At 35.4% G+C, this 21128-nt stretch overlaps 1 protein-coding gene and 1 long non-coding RNA gene across 7 annotated transcripts in view; both read right to left on the bottom strand.

Moving 5' to 3' along the window:
- The window catches only part of LOC141427426 (uncharacterized), a 237378-nt gene that overhangs the window by 48628 nt on the left and 167622 nt on the right, over window positions 1-21128 (bottom strand). The gene's annotated exons all lie outside the window — the stretch shown is intronic.
- On the bottom strand, window positions 4709-7598 carry LOC141427049 (uncharacterized). Of its 2 annotated transcripts, none has more exons than XR_012451295.1 (3): window positions 6294-7598; window positions 5588-5813; window positions 4709-5174 (listed from the first exon to the last, which is right to left on the bottom strand). It is a non-coding gene; the product is annotated as an uncharacterized lncRNA (long non-coding RNA). The 2 variants fall into 2 exon arrangements; XR_012451296.1 differs by having other exon boundaries at window positions 5755-5813.

Genomic DNA, 21128 nt, shown 5'->3' with positions numbered 1-21128 from the left:
GTATGGAGATATTTTGAAACCCTGAGAAGGACAGACAATACTCGTAGTTTTTACTTCCATACTAATATTATAAATGCGAAAGTGTATGTGTAAGTATGTTTGTCCGTCTTTTATGTTGAAACGGAGCGACGGATTGACGTGATTTTTGGCTTAGAGATAGTTTATGGGTCAGAGAGTGACATATATATTAGTCTACATTTTATCCCGGAAAAATGCACAGTTCCCGAGGGAACAGCGCACGATAATCGAATTCCACGCAGACGAAGCCACGGGCAAAAGCTAGTTTGTTAATAAAATTGACGCGACAGTGAATCATTTTAAACTATTGAGGATTTTATGTGAGGCTAGTTGGCGCTAGTATCGTGAGACACTAATGTTAGTCTGAAGTTAAAGTTGTCAAACGGATTTGACAATTTTAACATTTGTGTCACATTTTGGTATCCGTTTATAACTAAACTAGCATTTGCCCGCGGCTTCGCTCGCGTTAAATTTGTTCGCTCGATTTTTTTTTGTGTTTCGATTGATTTTTCGGAGGATTATCTACTTACATAAAAATACAAACAGACAGACGTTTCAGACAGATGATGCAAATTTTCGAATTAAAAAAATCTACCTACATAATCGTAATTCATACCAACTTTAGGAGTAGAATTTCGAATACGTTAAAGTGCCCACGTGTTTCTTTTGACCGCAACTTCGTACACGATAGTAATTGAATTAGATAATTCCCGCGAGATAATTAGTAAATACTATAGAAAGCTACACTGTTTTTAATCTTTTTTTATCTTTATAGCTGTTTCGGTCTTTCATTAAGTCATGTGTATCATCAAAACTGAACGTACATGACTGTAAAATTACGTATCAGACCTACCGACCTACGAGGAGTCCCCTCATGAGCAGACGACCTTGGCTATAGCATCAGGTGGTGTCTACCATATAAAGGAATTGTCATTGAAAGAAATTAAATAAATAATCTTGCAAAGTGTCTTGTCTGTGCCATTAACTTTTGAGGAGTTCGTTCCTGCAGAGATGATCCTGGCCGGATTACCTGGATGTCGCTGCCAGATTATTGTATTGTCACCAGATTTACATAAGTAGGTATGTCAAATCTACAGCCCTTAGGTTTATTAGTTTAGCTTGTGCGTTTTTTGATTCAGTTAGTTTATAAAATCCTCTTTAAACGTTTTATCCCGTGGGATTTTTGGGAAATCTTGAAAGAATTTTTACCTCTTAGTGTTACCTACCTGCATGCCAAATTTGAGGTCACATATTTATAATTACGGAGTTAAGGCCGCTTTGAAGTGAAAATATAAATTCCATTTATTCCTTATCCCGTGGGAATTTCGAAAAATCCCTTTTTAGTGTACCTAGCTCTATGACTCTTTAGAAATATATGTTTCAAATAGTCTCTAAATCAGCTAGTTGGCTAGTATAAAAAAAAACGCTTTATTCCCTATCCCGTGGGAATTTCGGTAAATTTTAAAAATCATTTTTAACTGTTAGTATTATCTACTTGCATGCCAAATTTCAAGTCTTTTATAATAATAGTTACTAAAATAGAGCCATTTTAAAGTGAAAATGTAAATCCCATTTATTCCCAATCCCGTGAGAATTTCGAAAAATCCTGAATAACAGTTTTTAGTTGTTAGTATTACCTATTTGCACGCCAAATTTGAAGTCTCTTATAATAATAATAATTACTGAAATAGAGCCATTTTAAAGTGAAAATGTAAATCCCATTTATTCCCTATTCCGTTAGAATTTTTAAAAATCCTTTCTAAATGTATCTTTATGTCACTTAAGGTATATGTATGCCAAATTTCAAGCCTTTAACTTCAGCGGTTTGGGCTGTGCGTTGATCTATAAGTCAGTCAGTCAGGACTTTGAATTACATATATATAGATAGATGAGCCAATCGCTAACCTTAAACAGACCTCACGATACTAACGCCATCTAGCAACATTCCACCTGTCACAAAACCTTTATTGATTGGTCCAGACGTTACTTTGCGGAAGTCCATAACAATAAACGAGAAACCTTTTATCGTGATACTTCGCGGCCACATTATGTCCAAGACAGGTACGTCTTTGTGTGTGACATATATTTTCACGCAACGCTAGTTGTCTTGCATGTGTTATCGTGAAGTAGCAAGGTAAACGTTGTGATTAATTAATTTAAAATTCTTGCAAAATTTTCGCATTGTCTTTGGAAACTACCTAGAAAGATACTACTATATAGAAAGATAGCATCTTTCTAGATAGGTAGCTAACCGTCCCTATTTAAAAAATGTCGACGCTGAAAGCTGATTCTAAGGAAGAAATTATTCGTTCAAAGAAAATGCGCAAAAAGCACAAGTGAGTTTTCAAAAAAAAAATTACCCTTTCCTTATTTTGAATTTAAAAAAAGAATGTTTTTTCCTACTCAGAATCAAGCGCACAATCGATTCCAATAGTTTAAAAAAATGGGCGTGACAAAAGGGTGAATTTTGCGATAAAATTGAACATAGTTAGAGCTTGAGTTAGGAAAACTTAAATGATTCTTTTATGTTACGAAAGTTACTCATACAAACTATAATATGGGTAACTTTCGAAGCACAAAGGAATCAATGCAGTTTTCTAAACTAAAGCCTTAACTATGTACAATTTTTTTGCAATTCATCCAAAACTGACTCATTAAATTTTGTATGAAAAAATAGGGACGTTTAAAAAACGATCAAATCGATTGTGCTCTTGATTCTGAGTAAGAAAAACAATATTTCTTCAAAATTAAAAAAAAAACTTTTTTTTGAAAACGCTCACTTATGCTTTTTGCGCATTTTCTTAGAACGAATAGTTTCTTCCTTAGAATCACCTTTCAGCATCGTGATTTTTAAATAAGGCCGGGTTTAAGTTCTTCCAGAAAATGACTCATTTAATTAATTATTTTCTACATTTCTACGACTTGTATTCTAGGTAAGTTGACGATATTGTTTACTTACCATGATGTAGATAATTATGTTCTTCTGGAGAGCGTACTTACTGCATTCTCACGATGCATTAAGGTGACGCATCGCTAAACAATTAATCGAAAACAGAGCGTTTGTACCCCGCAACCCGCTCACACCCCTCTATTTTTTACGGGGCTTGCGTGTCACAGTCGACCGTATGTTACACTGACAGCGCCTAGACAGCGCGCTAAAACAGACAGAGACGTCTTAGAGTTGCCCTTACCACTTTTTTTAGTTTTTTTGCAAATAGGAGTACGTAATGATATCACGAGTATTTTTAACTGACTTCAAAAAAAGGAAGAGGTTATCAATTCGGTTGTATTTTCTTTTTTTATGTTTGTTACCTCAGAACTCCGTCATTCGTCTAGTAATGCTTTCAATTAGGTCCCATATGCACCAAATCAGGATCTGATGATCGGATCCTAAGGAAATCGAGGGAAGTCTTCAAATATTGTAGGGACACCTATGGTAATTTCGATATCTTGAGTAGTAACTTGTGCATTTGCTCTTGAAAATCTTCATTTCGTGAAGTGGAACTGATGATGAAGACCAAATTTGACCAACCGAGCTACTACTCGATAACAAGTACCTCACGGGTTGAATTTCAATGACTTTAACACAGTGTTGCTAAGCAATTTAAGTTAATCGTAATGCATATGGTGAAATGGAACGGGTGACGATGCACCAGGACTCCTCAATAATGAAAGTCTCTGCATCGGAAAAAGCAATTTTTTGTAAAAGGTGACGAGCAGTTGACATTAAACTATTGTATCTTAGATCTTTTACACTGAAAGGCGTGAAAAAAAAATATAACGAAAAATTGAACTGACTACAAAAAACCATGAAAATAATTTTCTATCATTCTGAAGCACGAGCCAGCAGGAGTAATTGAAGCCCAATATACGCGTATAGTATGTAGGTGAGGTAGACGACTATATAGGTCCACTCCTGCTGGCTCGTGCTGAGGCACCGATTTCTGAATGGTAGAAAATTATTTTCATGGTTTTTTGTAGTCGGTTCAATTTTTTATTCTTATGGAACTATTTTACAAAATTATTTTATTTATTAACTTGCAATATTTGTATTGTGTGTTGTTGTTGTTGTGTTGTTGTTTGTAAAATCTTGCAAGTGAATTTTGACTCACTGATTGACGTGGAATTTGGCATAGGTACTTATGTGGGGTGGATGACAGTGCAAGTACAATCCACAAAAAGCACAGTCGACAAGAGCTTGTATTAAAAATTAAATTTATAGATTTCGCCTGCCACCATATATTGTCCATTTGATAGTAAGTAGGTTGAGACCCATTAGACATAAAAAATCTCGGGCCGTAAATGTAGGCAAGTACTGCAGAGCAAAAAGTAAATAATACAAACATACGGTTTTACAGGTATTTTTTTATATTTATCTTTTTTAATATTAATATTTTACTTATTTACACTTAACACAGTTATTTACTAATTTACATAGGTATTTATATTTTACATTTTACTTATTTATATTAAAAAATATTATTTACACAAACATTATTAAAAGACAACACAATCATTTATAGCCGTTTGTTAAATTTATTCATTTAGATCTACAAGATCTGCCAATGGCTGTATTTAACCAATAAGTTCTATAAACAACCCGAAGAGGGCGTTGTTAAACTAGTATATAAGGAGATAACTCTTAGAAATAAAGGCCTTTTTTCCGCCATCACCGCCGGCAATGGTCGGCACCAAACAATTAATCTGTATTTTATTCTTCCCAGAATTAAGATTGGTTTTTGGAGTCTTTTTGTATTTTTTTTATTTCAACTCCAAATTTTGTTACTTTTACGATCATCCCGTAAAATCCACATCGAAAATACAAACTGAAACATAGATCAGAAAAATCAGGAAAGCGCTGGTCTCTTTTTCTGGTTTTTCCGTGCATCTATGTTTGTTTGTATTTTCCCAGAATTACCCAAATTTAACACCTTTATTATTCGGAAACTGACATAACATAATTTGAGTTGTCAACGTTAGCTACACACCGAAAACTCAGATTGCAAGCCTACTCGTACTTGATTTTCAGAAACTAATTTCATTATAGCTAATCTGCAATCAAACGAACACTTATGCTGAGAAAGTTTTACAAGTTCCATTATAAAATGATTAAAATCAATTATTCGGTGCCCCAAATCTTGATTTTCGGTCTCAATCTGAAACAAACGTTTATTTTACTCTAGATATTGTAAGGGTCAACTTTTTATTTAAGGTTCAACTGTGTTATTTTTAGTACAATACAAATATTCGTAACACCACAGATCAGTACGGTCAGCATCAAAAGTAGCTGCGTATTTTTAAACTTTGTCGTTATACAACAACGTACTTACACCATACAAATTTGGCGATATCCTAATACGACAAAGTAAAAAAATGATCCGCTACTTTGGCTGCTGACTATACAGTGAAATCACAGTAAAAAAAGGCAAAGTAGAAAAAAGCTGTCTTATATCTTTAAAATTAACCTTTTTAGAACCTAAGTACAAAACAATACAATACTCCGACTCTATATTGTACACCAAAGTATAAGTACATTCGTTTACTGGCTTTAAGTTAATACAAAACTTACTGATACTTCAGATGCGCATTCTAATACTATGTTGAGAGATGAGTTATTTTTCTCACATTATATTTCTATCTATAATAGAAAAAAAAAAACATTTTTACAAGTTTCAAACCAAAAAATATGATCTTTATTCTGCTCACGTAAAAATTGGCAATAAAAGAAATACTTACTGTAGCTGTAGACCTACATAGTTTCTTCAAGAAGGTCCTTATTATTCTTATCTGCAGTGCTTAAATATTTTTTTTTATTTATAAACTTGAATTTGTTATTAATTATACTATAATTACTATGTAGGTAGGTAGGCGTTTTCAAAAAAAAGGTACCTTTTCTTTCAAAATGTATTTAATTTTTTCATATAAACTTTATGAGTCAGTTTTGTGACGCCCATACCGAGTGTATGAAAAAAAAACAAAACTCATACAAAACTCATTTTTGATAGGGACTTTTTTTTAAACCATCGGAATCGATTGTACTTTTGATTCTGAGAAGGAAAAACTATATTTTTCCAAAATTGAAAAAAAAGAATGAATACGCTTTTTTGTGAAAACGCCCAGGTAGGTACTAAAATCTTACGAGATTAATACATTTTGTAACTGCATACATTGGCGAATTTTCTCGTTTTCTAAAGAAACGAAATTAAAATGAAGCGATATTAACTTGAGTTGATATTCAAAGTAAGTAGATCTTTAAAATTAATATGGATACATACCACTACATGCCCTTGCATAAAATCGATTGACATTGTTTTATTTCCACCTAAATTCGAAGACGGCTCCATGACTTTATTCTCAGAACTTTGTTCTAATGATTGCTTCCTGAAAGATAATAATGTATTTTTATTATTTGTGTTACTGCTTATTGAAATATGAATAGTTTTGTAAGTATAGTCAATGGCTTTTTGTACAAACACTGAATTGCAATAATTAAAGGAATAAAATCGATTTTCTACAGTACCTTTAGATTTCTAAAGTTTAGAAGTTAATGTTTTCGCGTACTTAGGTAGGTACTTGCAGTTCACTATTGGTTCACACACATACTTTAGAATATTTTTAACTATTAATTACCTTACCTACCTACCTACTTACCTATCTAAAAAGTAGGTAAGTACTTAGGTATTACCTATTATACTCGTATAAAACTAGAAGCAGATAGGGAATATTACTGCAATGTTCTGCCGTCAGAATGCAGCACTAGCACAAACCGTAATCGAATGCCTTTTAAATGTCCGTAAGATACCAAAATATCACATTATATCAATAAAATTTTTGGAAATATAGCTCTGTTACTTTCGATGTAAATATCATATTATTTTGTTAGTATGTCATACGTCATGAACCGTCATGGCGACAAACTAAGAACTGACGTTGTCATGGCGATTTGTTTACGTTTTGTGCCAGTGAACTGTAGAAATATAATGATTACTCACCTTTTCTTAATCATAACCATACATTTATGAATTAAACAACCTTTCTTTTTCCTTTTTGAAGATCCGACATTTTTTTCCCATTTATTGCTCGGTATTATTTTATATGCGATCGATGGCGCGTGGCAGTTCGACTAGCATAGGTCCGTCGCTGACAACGCCGGCGGCGGTCTGAGGCATGCGCTGAGAGGGGACTGGTTTCATAGGGTTTCATACAAAATACGAGCGCGCGCTAGCTTATATTAAAATGTCGTAAGCGACAAAACGGTTTTTGTCGTTTCAACTACAAATTACAATTTAATAAAATAAAATCGAACTTGAAGGTTGAAGTATGGGTTAAAACTAATTTAATATGAAAATTTGGAATCTTAATTTGATCTGGGTTGCCTGTAACAAGCAAATCCCTGTCTTACAAGAGGTATCTTTGATATTTTTTTCTGTGCTATAAAATTTTACGAATCGTGTTTCGGCAACTTGGAAAACAAAGTCATTGAAATGAAGAATCAGGTTTTCAAATATCACTTTGATATGTTTTGTAATTGCTGAGATAAAACTAGATGTTTTTCACCAAAATGCCCAATTCGTCGTCTTAATTTGCTTTGAAGCTCTCATTGCACCGACTGCATGCTTGCAACGCATGTCTCTGAATAACCACGCAGTTGATGATTTAAATGTATGCACTGAATTGCGTGCGAAGTCTTAGCGCAAATACAGCACTATTGCTTGTGGATTAGGTAGGTACCTCCTTACTCGGTTTATAAAAAAGAACAAATAAAATGAAATGGATGGTAACAATACACAACAGAACAAATAATATGTTAAACCAGAGGCCGTATTGCCTAACGTTTCTGGTGCTTGCGATGGAATCAATTGACAGATTTTGCATACAAAAACTGTCATTTGATTGCGATCTCAAGCGCCAGGAACGTTAGGGAATACGGCCTCTGTTTGCAAATTTTAGAACTCGAAATAATAGATCGGTAGTATTCTTTTTTTTCTGTCTCATTTAAATCTTCAGGAAAACGAAGAAAACCGGCGAGTCCCGAGCAAAGTACATTAACATGTAGTTGAACTGTAAATTATAATAGGTATGTGTTTTTAAGATCACCGACATAGACAAACTGATTAATTAGCTCGTTGAAGTGGCAATGGGCAGGCCATATAGCACGAAGAATATAGATGGCCGTTGTGGCTTAAAAGTTCTCGAATGGACACAGTATGACATTCCTTTCTCTTCGTATTCAAAATTAATAAAAACCGGCCACTAGCGCGTCGGACACGCCCGAAATAGGGTTCCGTAGCCATTACGAAAAAATTAAGTAATATTTTTGTAAGGATTTCGTATATTGTACGGAATATTCCAAGTTTAGGTATATTTTATACCTTAGTCTGCTATTTACTCTTAAGCTACTAATAATTCTCAAGAAAACTTAACCTTTATAGTTTTCCTTGTAAGTTTGATATAGTACTTACTACCATCCTGAATTAAAAAAAAATCCACCCACGGGTTCAGATTTTAGAGGGTGGGGGGGGGGATACTGGATTTTATTTAAAATTTGCACTTTAAAGTTAAATATTGTGCAAACAGATCACTTAATCGAAAAATCGTTTTAGGAAACCCCTAATGGTTTTAAAAGACCTATCCAACGATACCCCACACTACAAGATTGGATGGAAAAAAACCACCCCCACTTTACGTGTAATATTTTTCTTGTATCTTTAATTGTACCATTTTGTCGGCATAGTTTACATATATGTATTCGTGCAAAATTGCAGCTTTCTAGCAGTTATAGTCCCTGAGAAAAGCCGCAGACAGACAGACAGACATGGCAAAAGTATAAGAGTTCCGTTTTTGCCATTTTGGCTACGGAACCCTAAAACAACGAAATCATGACTCTTGTCATGGTTTATATTGCACCAGAATAGAATACATAGCAATGACTAATGTTCGGCGAATGTTCGTTGTTCGTTGCTCAGGTCTGTCACGTCCTTAAATGATTGAAGGGGGCGTAATCTCGGCGTGACGTGGGAAGATAAATTTTAATTATTATTCAAATTGACATGTTATTTGCATGTGATAATAAAGAAAGTTAAATTGCTCGCACGTCAAAGGCACCGTTCCGGATAGCTTTATACTAAACAAAGAACGAAATCAGCGGCGGGTGAGGTATAAAAATTAATCAAGTGTAAACTGGACTCGCACACAGAGGGTTCTGTAGCAATTTAAAAGCAAGCAAAACAGTTTGTATTTTTGGGTGAAGTTCCCAATTCGCATCGAGCCAAGCATTCTAAGCGGAGGCCTGTGCCCTGCATGGGAGGTATATAGTATAGGAGGTATTCATATGTATAGTAGTACTAGTAGTAGGTGCAATTCTTGTACTCGTATCGTCTAAGTTTTGCTCGGACAGACAGAATAAAACAAGTTGTACTTTTTTCCTAGCGTCACAACTGAACTCATTTGTTTTATGGCTAAGTCGCGCTCGGCGGATTTTATACACAGCCCCTTTTTGGCCTTTGCGGCTTTTAGAAATGTGTTAATAATTCCGTTCTGAGGTCTACCAGGGTAAGAGGCGTTTGTCAAAAAATGAGACCCTTCAGAGCGGAAATAACGGGCTTTTTATAAAACATCCCTATACAAGCCGCATTGATGTGTTATCTTTTTTTTTAAATTATAACCACAACGCAAATTCAAATCAAACAAAGGAGCAATCAACTCATCAATTTGTATGGAAATTGCATATCCGCGTGCGAAGAGCCGGGCGCTAACCACGTCAGCCCTAACCGAATATATTACTCAGTTAAACTCGTGTTATTATGCTCATCCACAAGAAATTCTGTAGTTGATGGCAAAACCCGCATCTTAATCCACTAACTGCACTGACGAGCAAAATAAAAGATTAATATCCATATAAAGTTGCATTAAAAGTGAGAGGTTTTTATTGCCTGTCTGGACAGTTTAAGTCTTATTCGCATGCACACGAGATCACAGGTCCTTTACTACGCAGTGCAAAATTTGAATTTTGTATCTTGCCGTCCCGCTGACGTTAATATAATTTAATACGAGAGTGAAAGGGTACGATACGAACTTCGATTTTCGAATCTCGTAGTAGCCCCCCAGAGCGTTTTAGGATTCCGTGCCTATATCCTACTATTTAATATTATGTATTACTAGCTTTTGCCCGCGGCTTCGCCCGCGTGGAATTTGGTTATCGCGCGCTGTTCCCTCGGGAACTGTGCATCTTTCCGGGATAGAAGTAGGCAACGTCACTCTCTGGCCCCTAAACCATCTCCATGACAAAAATCACGCAATCCGTCGATCTGTTATTTCGACGTGAAAGGCGGTCAAATATACAACTGCCGTCCATTACTGGATAGGTACTACTGTGCTTAACATGTCCATGATTGGTGCCGTCACCCTAATACGGTATTTGACTATTTTGTATATGTTTTATAAATTAAAACTACACAATGCCTGTTATCGAATAGAAAAACATTTTTTAAGCTACCTTACAAATAACAAAGTTACAAAGGTTTGAAATTCAAGATTAGACACAGAAAGACATACTGGCATGTGACGTCACATGCCAGTACCGCCATACTTGCTGCATAGAGAAAAGCGTTTGAAAAAGAGACAGATATATAGATTTTTCAAAAAATCACTATAAATCCAATTTTCAACCGATTTAAATTTTCTCTTCGCTAAACACTATCTGTATATCTATATTTTCATATTAATATTAAGATATGGCAAAATCAGGATTTGTCAAATACCGTATAACCCACTTATAACTCAAGAACTGCTGGAACAATTTTTTGATTTTTGTGTTTTTGGATTTGTCTTCTTCAGGAATAGGATAGATAATAAGTATTAAAAACATTGGAAAATCAAATAAGAGAAAAAACATTTGCAAAAAAAAACATACAAAATGTTCATGGATTTCGCAACTGTCAAACATTTAATGTTCATCCCGTCGATACGGAAAACTCTCCCCTCAAATTAAAGAACGCAGCATAAAGGTTTCGAATCCCCAATATTCGGATAATGGCGTATTTTAGATTTTAAAAAACCGGCCAAGAGCGTGTCGTGCATGCCCAGGACAGGGTTCCGTAGCCATTACGAAAAAATAAAATAATATTTTTCTAAGGATTTCGTATTGTGTACCGAGTCTTCCATGGTATATTTTATACCTTAGGCTGCTATTTACTCTTAAACTATTAGTAATTCTCAAGCAATCTTAGCCGCTATAATTTTCCTTGTAAATTTGATATATTTACTAGCATTCTCAATTTTTTCACATTTTTCCACCCAACAGTTTAGATTTTAGAGGGGGGAGACGCTCGATTTCAATGAAAATTTTCACTTTTAAGTGTAATATTTCGCAAACAGATCACTGAATAGAAAAATTGTCTTAGCAACTCCCCAATGGTTTTAAAAAGCTATCCAACGATACCCCACAATATAGGATTAGTCGAAAAAAAAACACCCCCACTTTACGTCTATGGGAGGTACCCTAAAGATTTTTTTTACTTTTTTTTATTGTACCACTTTGTCGGCGTGATTGATATGTATATTCATGTCAAATTACAGTTTTCTAGTACTAACGGTCTCTGAGCTTACCCGCGGACAGACAGACAGATAGACGGACAGACGTGGTGAAACTATAAGGGTTCCTAGTTGACTACGAAACCCTGAAAATGTAGAATTATGTCAGTAATGAAAAAGGATTGACATATATTGGTTGACAAATATTATTATGCTTGCGTTCAGAAATTTATTTTGTGTAAACTAAAGAAACAACCGCTGTTGTTAATAATGTTATCATAATTTTAATGCACTAAGGGGCTGTTTCACCATCCATTGATTAGTGTTCACTGACGGACTGTCGAATAGACAGAGATGGCATCACCTTTAACCGTCAGTTAACACTAATCAATGGATGGTGAAACAGCCCCTTAGTGTTTTTTCAGGCAGGAGATCGTCTGCCGGGTCCGCTAGTTATTAATAAAAATAATCATCTGTCTTTTTGTTTTGTCGAGAAAACTGTGGTTATTTAGAAAACTAGAAGTATTTTGTTAAAATTTACTGTGTTTGTTAATGAATTTTAATGGTCTTCCATGAAATTAAGTGAGGTGATTTAGGGCGATTTTCTCCCCTGGCATGATCTCGCGAGATTTGGCTCGACACCGCCCCCTTTATCTGACCAGATTTTTCAAAATACATATTTGTAATGTGTACTTACTTAGTCACCGAACGGGAATGTCAATCCGCTTGCCAACGGTCGTAATTTAGGATAGTAGTACGAGTTAGATAGTACGAGTAATACATATTAGTAGTGAAAACGTCAAAAAATAATTAATCGTGTTGTGACTGTATGATGAATGCAAAGGTTTGTACCTGAGTCATGAAAGATTTAGATATTGTTTACTTACTAATATTTACCCTGCGGCTCGCACGTGTAAATTATTACATTCGGTAGTTGAGTTAAAATTTCGGCATTTTACAAAATATCCATCGGAATTACAGAATATTAAGTCACTACACCACAATCGTAGATTTTATTAAAGTTGCATATAAAACACGCACGCCATTTCACAACTCGAATCCTAGGGTCTAAAATTTTGAGATTTTATCCTGTTCTTGTCCCTGTATCTGATTTGATCCTGATGTAGATTAAAAGTAGCCTATGTATTAAGTATTCCAGACGGCTACATACCAAATTTCATCCAGTCATTTTATCGTGAAAGACTAACAAAAAAAATCTCACGGGAGTTCTCAGACATTACATCGTGGTCTTCTCATTGACGTTGCATTAATTTAATTTAATTTAGTTTAATACATATGTTTAACTACTAACAACATTATGTGTCTAAGAAACATGAAATAAATGGATTTTAATTTATTAAAACCAATTGTGCCAAATTTCCTCACTCTTAACGCTGAGGTTGAGATTCCGAGATTTTATCCCGATCCCGTTAAAATATCGAAATAATTAAGAAGTTTATCAGATGCTAAGTATCCATAATATAATAAGCTTTCCTTAGTTTAATACTAGGTTAATTACAGTAAATTGTCCTATGATATTAATTTATTTGTCGAGACCCCACCAACCTCTACGTGAGATTGAGTGGGATTTGTCTCGAGGGGAAGCTTTAAGGCCTCATATATGTAACTTACGAACGCTCCCTCTTATCTCAAAATATTTTTTCCGTATTGAATGGATACATTGACGTTCAACAATAGTTGTAACAGACGCGATTCGGGTAAGCTAAGTGAGTAATGAAGGGGTACGGCCGATCGGCTCATTAGCGGGCGACAATGGGTGGCCGGCGGAGCGGAACTTATCTATCAGTGGACTGTGAACTACCCTCGATATCAACATACGTCGATACCGTGTGAAGGTTCGCGTATGTCAAGGACTTTAATTATTGAGTATATATTATAGAACGCTGTCAGGAGAGAGGTTTGTTGGTATTTATAAACACGTTGTTAAGGATTGACAGATTTGATTAAACATTGTTTTATATGACCGTATGAATTATTTAAGTTCAATTCTACGATAGCTATAATATGACATATTTGTAAAGGTCTCGTGGATCATTGATAATTGTTAAAAACTCGTATCTCATTTTTTTTTTCTGAGATTTTATTAAACTTGTCCTGTTTTTTTTTGTTTTTTGGGTCAAAATTTTCTGTGCCAGATTGATCTGTTGGTACACATTCTTTGTTCTGATGACAATGTAAAATAAGCAAAGAAAGATGTAAAGTGAAATGATCCACCGTATGGTCACCATATTAAAAAGGTCAGATTTTGTTTTGCCTTTTAAACGCGATTAGAAACTAATAAGGGTTAACGCGAAAGACCCCCAATTTCCTGTTAATTATCAAAAAGTTTAGTTGGCAGTACATAATTGGATTATGCTATCAAAATTGGTTAGAAAAAATCCCTTTTGCTCGTAGTACCACCAATTTTTTGCAGGTGGTAGGACCTTGTGCAAGGTCCGCCTGGATTGCTACCACCATCTTGCTCGCTAATCCTGCCGTGAAGCAGCAGTGCTTGCACTGTTGTGTTTCGGCGTGGAGAGTAAGGCAGCCGGTGAAATTACTGGCACTTGAGGTATCCCATCTTAGGCTTCTAGGTTGGCAACGCAAATGTAATCCCCCTGGTATTGCAGGTGTCTATGGGCGGTGGTGATCTCTGACCATCAGGAGACCCACTTGCTCGTTTACCATCCAGTCGAATAAAAAAAAAATGTTCCATAAGTGGTACCAGATGGAATGGTAAAAACAAATTACGAATACTTACAACTATTATTATAAGCTTTTTTTTAAAGATCGGAGATTCGAAATTGCTCTGGTTTATTGTTATCTCTAACATAATTACCTACCTATTACATGGCACTCCTGTAACCGACCTTAATTAATAAATAAAAGATTCCCCTTCTTAACCTCCTGAGACCTCACGTCAAATTTATAATACAATAATTTGAGACTTTATGATATGACAATCATGAAAGTTGAGATTTGGTTAAACAATACTTATATGTTCAAAATTTTGTACGCGGGGTTTGAGGATGTTAAGACCTTTCGACAGTTTGGGCGTTAATCATTAATTTTTCAATGAACTTTATAATTTATAAAAAAGTAATTTCAATTAAATCAATTATATTTAAATTAATTGCAATTAAACTTTTAGTTGCACTGCAATTAAATTCTTTGAATTAATGTAAGTAAATCGTTACTCCCAATTAAAATAATTGCTATTAACTTTTTTAATTGTTTTATGAAACAAATGTACGATCAAGACTACGCATTAACTACCTGTTGGATACTTTCTTATACAAATAATACTGGTTTTAATACAAATTTCCTTGTTTTAGGAGACATGTTGAAATACTGAATCTGTAGTTCAAATGTAAGAGCTAAATATTTTCATTTTCCCTGTCTTGTATTCACATCTTTCGTATCTGTACATATATTGCACGTACTGGTATTCCTTCATCTTTACCTTTGTGCCGTTCCCGCCGGATTCTTTAGGCGACAACAGAAACGGATACCGAGGGATTTAATTGTTATTAATTACACGGTCAAACACAAAGTAATAAAGATTTAGCCGAACCATTTTATTAATCCCTTATTCATTGGGTCGGCTTAACATTTACTTTTTACGCTCATTGGCCCACTTGATGGAGTTACGAGATACAAGTTACAATTATTTCCTTGTCAAACAAGAATAGTGGCTTAAATTTCGTACGCTTGTTTGAATTTGTTTAACTAATAAAACCTCAATTACTTAAATCCGACTACATAGCTACGCTAGTATTTCTTTTAAATAGGACAAACAAAAAATGGCTCGTAAAAATATGTTTCAAGCACATATCCAGATTGTATCCTAAGTTTGCAAAAATTATGATAGTAGATGCGCGCAAAATTCATATTGAAATTCATAATTTCTGTAAGCTTCCAATATTAAGGACCCTGGGTCACATTTTTGAAATCATGATTGTGAAAATGCCACTCGAAGGTGGGAAAACTGTGTCGGATTAGAAATGGGAGGAGAGTTGAAGTTTTTAATTGATAGTTTAATAGCGATACACATGTGATTTGAAAAAAATAATCGGGTCCGTGATATCAACCATGTATAATAACATCAGAGTATCAGAATACCTACTCTTCCAATGGCCTTCCTTTGTGGTATGTAGGTAAATACACTGTTTGTTCATAATAATTGTACAAGACATTATTTTAGACTAATTACGCAATAAGCACGGTTCCAACCATTACGCACAATATACTTAATATGCGCCCAACATTCAAGCAAAATAATAACAGTTTGTCAAGTTACAGGCGGCGCCGGAGCGGGCGTCGCAACTACTTGTAATTACGGAGCTAGTTTCCATGATAAATGCCCCCCAACCAATGGGGCACTAATTTACTGTCAAGTTGTTTCAGCATAAATTGTAAATGTGAACCGTTGAGTCGGCGCGGGCACGGCGCATCGCAGCCCGCATAGCATAGTTGAGAGCGCGCCTTGGAAGGAATGCGACTGAGGCTCAGCCTACCTTTTCAAAGGCCCAGCCTTTTCTACCCAACCAGCACCGCACGGGCTTTTGTGCCCCCACTTGCACGCCTTCGCAGAACCCTCCCAAACCCTACAATCGGTCCACAATAAATACACACAGCATATTTATAAAGATATTTTATTAAACATTTTTTTTTTGTAAAATAGATTAATTAAAACTGACATTTACAACAAACAACTATAAAATTCTTTGTTTTCTCCCTCTAACACTAATTACATTAATAGGTCCTGTTTAATATAATTATTTGGAATTGATCGCTAATTTGAAATTAAACACAAAAACATATATAAGTACCTCAATGTGTTTCACGAATATGCAGGTGAAGCAAGTATCATGCAATAGGGTATCATTTGCTTATCAATCGGCGACAACCAGCATATTCCTGAGACACAAGATCTCAATGGTAGACAGTTCGCATAAGGGCGATTTTTTTCATTCTTCAAACAACTTGAACACGAACTTATTGTATCACACGAGGATGGGAGGGGATGCGAATCGCATTTCGACTATATTTTACACATACCTACTTTCCCTCACATTTAACATACTTTTTAACTATACTTACCTAATCAAACACGGGCCGCGCTTGTTCGTTAAGGAGTATTTCCACCAACTACGCTATAAAAGCGATATCCACAACGCAACGAGCGTAAAATCCACTATTCCCATTCCAAGCAAGATTTTCCTCTAAAATCTTAGAAAAAACAAAGCTCCCAATGGCATTCGGTGGATAAACACATCTTACCACAATCTTAGCTACGCGTATATGTACAGTAGCAGTACAAACGATATTGTAGATTTTAATATATTTTGCAACAATTAAAAGACGATTGGAGGTATTCAACGGCTTTATGGCGTTGACAGAATTAGAAGTGACAAGGCAACAATATTTACGTGGAAGGTGATTGTAGGCGCCGTCATAAACCGTAAACGATTTCTTCTCAACTTTCACAATTTTATTTAGTACAATTTATTAAACAAGACCTGTTGAATTGGCCTATCCTCGTGAGTCCTCGCGTACGTTATAAGGAACAAATTAACATTAAGAGTAACGGCCGAATGTACTTTATACAGCACAAATTGATAATGGTTTTTTTTGTAAGTATGTTGATATAGTATCTAAAATAACAAAGCTGGTTGCCCACGTCTAGGTCTCAAGTACAACATCTGTTAACAAATTAGGACTCAGGAGGCTATACTTACTTATCAAGAATATCATTCAAGTTGTAAAAAACTATACAAGGTGTTAATTAAATAACTGAAAACCAGAAAGTAGTTTTTTTTATAAGCTTGATGGAAGGCGATGATGAGGCCTAAGATGACACACGTTTGCCTAGAAGGTGTCTGTTCACTCAGAAGCGAGAGTAGAACAGACACTAAGTATGTTTTAAATAAGGTTGTGTTTGTGTTTTTAAATCCCCTTTTTATTGTGCTCAGTCTAAAAGTTAAGATGGCAACAGGCGCCAATTAAATGTTTTAGCGAGGTAGCATACTATTTCGATAATTTAATATTGGCTGTTTTGGTCAATGTGTGATTTTCTTCTAAAAACGTCAAAGCGCAACCGACAAAAATACTAATAATGAGTGTAGAGTTAGAAATGAAGTAGAATTACTGACTTAGCAAAACACACGAATATCTTATAAAATAATGAAGGGATTCAAAAATAAAAGCAATCAACTAACTAAAAATGAAAAAAAATTTTTAGGGAGTCTGAGGTTTTCAGTTATTTAATTAACACCTTGTATATAATAAAGACGTAAGTACATACATAATATTCGTGTTACGTAGCTCATGACTGAACTTCGGATTCCAGACTCTGTTTCGATGCTGACACATTGAGAGTCGCAGGAAAGGCCTTTCATGAAATTTATGATTGGGCTTTACTAGATGCAGTGCTCGAGATTTAGGAGGGGATGAACTAGTGCTCAGAATGTAAGGAATGTGTCCCGTAAACTGAACTTCACGTACACCTTTCTTACATATTTGATTAGTAGTTCCTTCAACTATATTGTACTTATGGGAATTATTTGGGAAATTATTGACTAGCTAATGTCACAATGTTTTGAACGTGTTAAATTAACTTAAATGGAATAAATGTCACAATTATACCTAATCTTACAATATCTTTGCAACATTCCTTCAAAAAATAACTGTGGCCCAGTGTTACGATTTCCGTCCATTATAAGTCCTGGTTTCCACTCGTCAGATGTCGGGCCCGGATTTTAATCGGACATTCCAGTTGCAGAACATTTTATATGCAGCTATTTACCTTGTCCGACACCAATTTTCTACAGAAATGACCGACATCCGACACGAAACGGACTCAACACCCGACAAGTGGGAACGGGCTCTAAATGCTATACTTACTATTAATTTGGTTACAAACAGCCTTAAAAATCACAATCAGCATGGATTTCTTCCGGTCAAGAATTAACATCGATTGCAATCTTTAGCATCGTATTTGTCGTCTTTTAACATGTGTGTGGTGTAGTGTCATCTCTATGCCCAATATTATCAGACATACATGCAATTTATCAAGCTTAAGGTAATGAACCAATAGATACAGTGGAAATGTCATGAACTTTTAATGAAACAAATTTACATGAATACAGGGGTCTTGCCACCGAACATGTTTTTTCCCGTTTCGAGGATCCGTGGGGTTAAGTGCTTTGAGATTTTATAGCAAAATAGCAAAGAGGTTACTAGTCAACGTCATAGGGGACCGAAGATTTGGCAGCTTTTTCGGACAAAAATTTGCTTAGCTATTCAAAGAGGGAACGCTGCCAGCATCTTCGGAACCTTGCCCGAGGGGACTCTTTTTAAGATATGTTTGAGTTTTTTAAACTTGTTTCTGTACTTTCAGTTTAGGATGGTAGTATTTAAATAATTATAATTACATTTCTTATAGTTAATTTGAATCATATTGGCATCGTTTTCGCTAAAAATCGCCTAAACATTGCAGTGATTGCTGCACAGTTTGATATTGATAGTTAAATGCTTAACCAACGTGTGCCATAGTGAATAAAATTTAAGTATTCGTTTAAAAAAGTGAGGCTTTATTTTACGTAAAGATAATAAAGATAAAAGAGTTTTTGCCAATGGGGCAAGTTGTGGCAGCCCAGTTTGACCTATGACATCTTACGCAGAGGGTCATGGTTTTGATCGGGGGCTCGCATTTCTGATTTTTTCTGATTTATCTAATGGTTACGGTGAAGTAAAACATTGCGAGAGAACCTGCACACAGATGCGCAGATGCAAAAAAACAATGGTGTATGTGTCAAACTGTACTGGTCCCGAGTGGGAACTACCAATCTGAGAAGAAGTCTGTGCCGTGCAGTGGGACGTATATGTAAGTACGTATAGATAGGCCGAGACGTTTTGAAGCCAAGCCCGTATTATCCACTCTGTTGGTTGGTCTATATCACCAAATGACTGCAAGCATAAAAAACCGGCCAAGAGCATGTCGGACACGCCCGAAATAGGGTGCCGTAGCCATTTGGAAAAAATGTAATAATATTTTTCTAAGGATTTCGTATTTTTTACGGAATATTTCAAGTTTAGGCATATTTTATACCTTAGGCTGCTATATACTCTCAAACTCAAACTACTAATAATTACCAAGAAAACTTAACTGTTATAGTTTTCCTTGTAAGTTTGATATACCTACTTACTACCATCCTGATTTAAAAAAAAATCCACCCACTGGTTTTGATTTTGAAGGGCCCCGACGCTCGATTTTAATGAAAATTTGCACTCAAGTTGAATATTTTGCAAACAAATCACTGAATCGAAAAATCGTTTTTGCAACCCCCTAATGGTTTTAAAAGACCTATCCAACGATACCCCACACTACAAGGTTGGATGAAAAAAAAATACCCCCACTTTACGTCTATGGGAGGTACTCTAAAAAAATTTTTTTTCTGAATTTTTTTATTGTACCATTTTGTCGGCATAGCTTAAATATATATTCGTGCAAAATTACAGCTTTCTAGCCTTGATTGTCCCTGAGCAAAGCCGCGGACGGACGGACAGACAGACGACATGGCGAACTTTTAAGGGTTCTGTTTTTGCCATTTTGGCTACGAAACCCTAAAAACTGTACGGGGCTATTATATTGAAGTTAAAACACAGTGTCTAGCTGGAAACGTAAAGTTACAAGAGGCCGCGGTGAGTGCCTCACCACGCTCATTATGAAAGCAGCCACAGAGTTGAAACATTATGCCCCTACCTGCGATACTCTATACAGGCGCAATATGGAGTGCCTTATTAAATTGCATTGATTGATAATTTAGTTAAAGCGGCTCCTGGGCAATTTTTTCTACTCCGTACAAGCCGCAAATAATTTTACAAATGATTGGTTTACTTTAATTAACGTTGACAGCTTTGGATCTACCGTCAGGAGACCACCGTAGAAGCGAAATCAATTACGCTTGCTGACTGCTTTAGAACGTCAATCAAGTTATTAGAATACACTCTATATACTCTTAATAAATAATCAGAAAAAATATCTACTGAACAACTACGCGTGATTATGTATTATTATCGTACCTATAGTATACACTGTATTATTGATGCATGTAATTGAAATAGTTCAACAGAATAATGTTTTTGAAAATTTTAAGCAACATCGACGACAAATATGACGAATAGGTTACTGGAATGTTAAGATCGTATACAATAACGAAATCAACATAATAATAGGTATGGCATTAGGCTTCGCATCGAGTGCATCCAAGCTACGTTCAATTCCGATGGAACCACTGGGCCGTGCGCGGAGATTTTGCTACCACATTCAAGAATGGCGAACGTTTCCTATATTGAATTTTTAATTCACTTAAGCGATTGCTTTTCGAAACATTACTGTAAAGTGAAAATCCTCAAAGACTATTGACTAAAAACAGTAACATTAATGCCTCGTACAGTCACCAGCATTAATATCTGCCACAGCGGAGCGTGCAAACATATCTGACACGCCCTTCCGGCCCTAGAAATAGAGTCGTATCAGAAATTTATGCACGCTTGTTGTGTCAGATATTGAT

The sequence above is a fragment of the Choristoneura fumiferana genome, chromosome 4, assembly GCF_025370935.1.
Source record: "Choristoneura fumiferana chromosome 4, NRCan_CFum_1, whole genome shotgun sequence".
Taxonomy (NCBI): domain Eukaryota; kingdom Metazoa; phylum Arthropoda; class Insecta; order Lepidoptera; family Tortricidae; genus Choristoneura; species Choristoneura fumiferana.
Note: the sequence above shows the minus strand (reverse complement) of the source record. Positions and strands in the feature narration are given on the sequence as shown.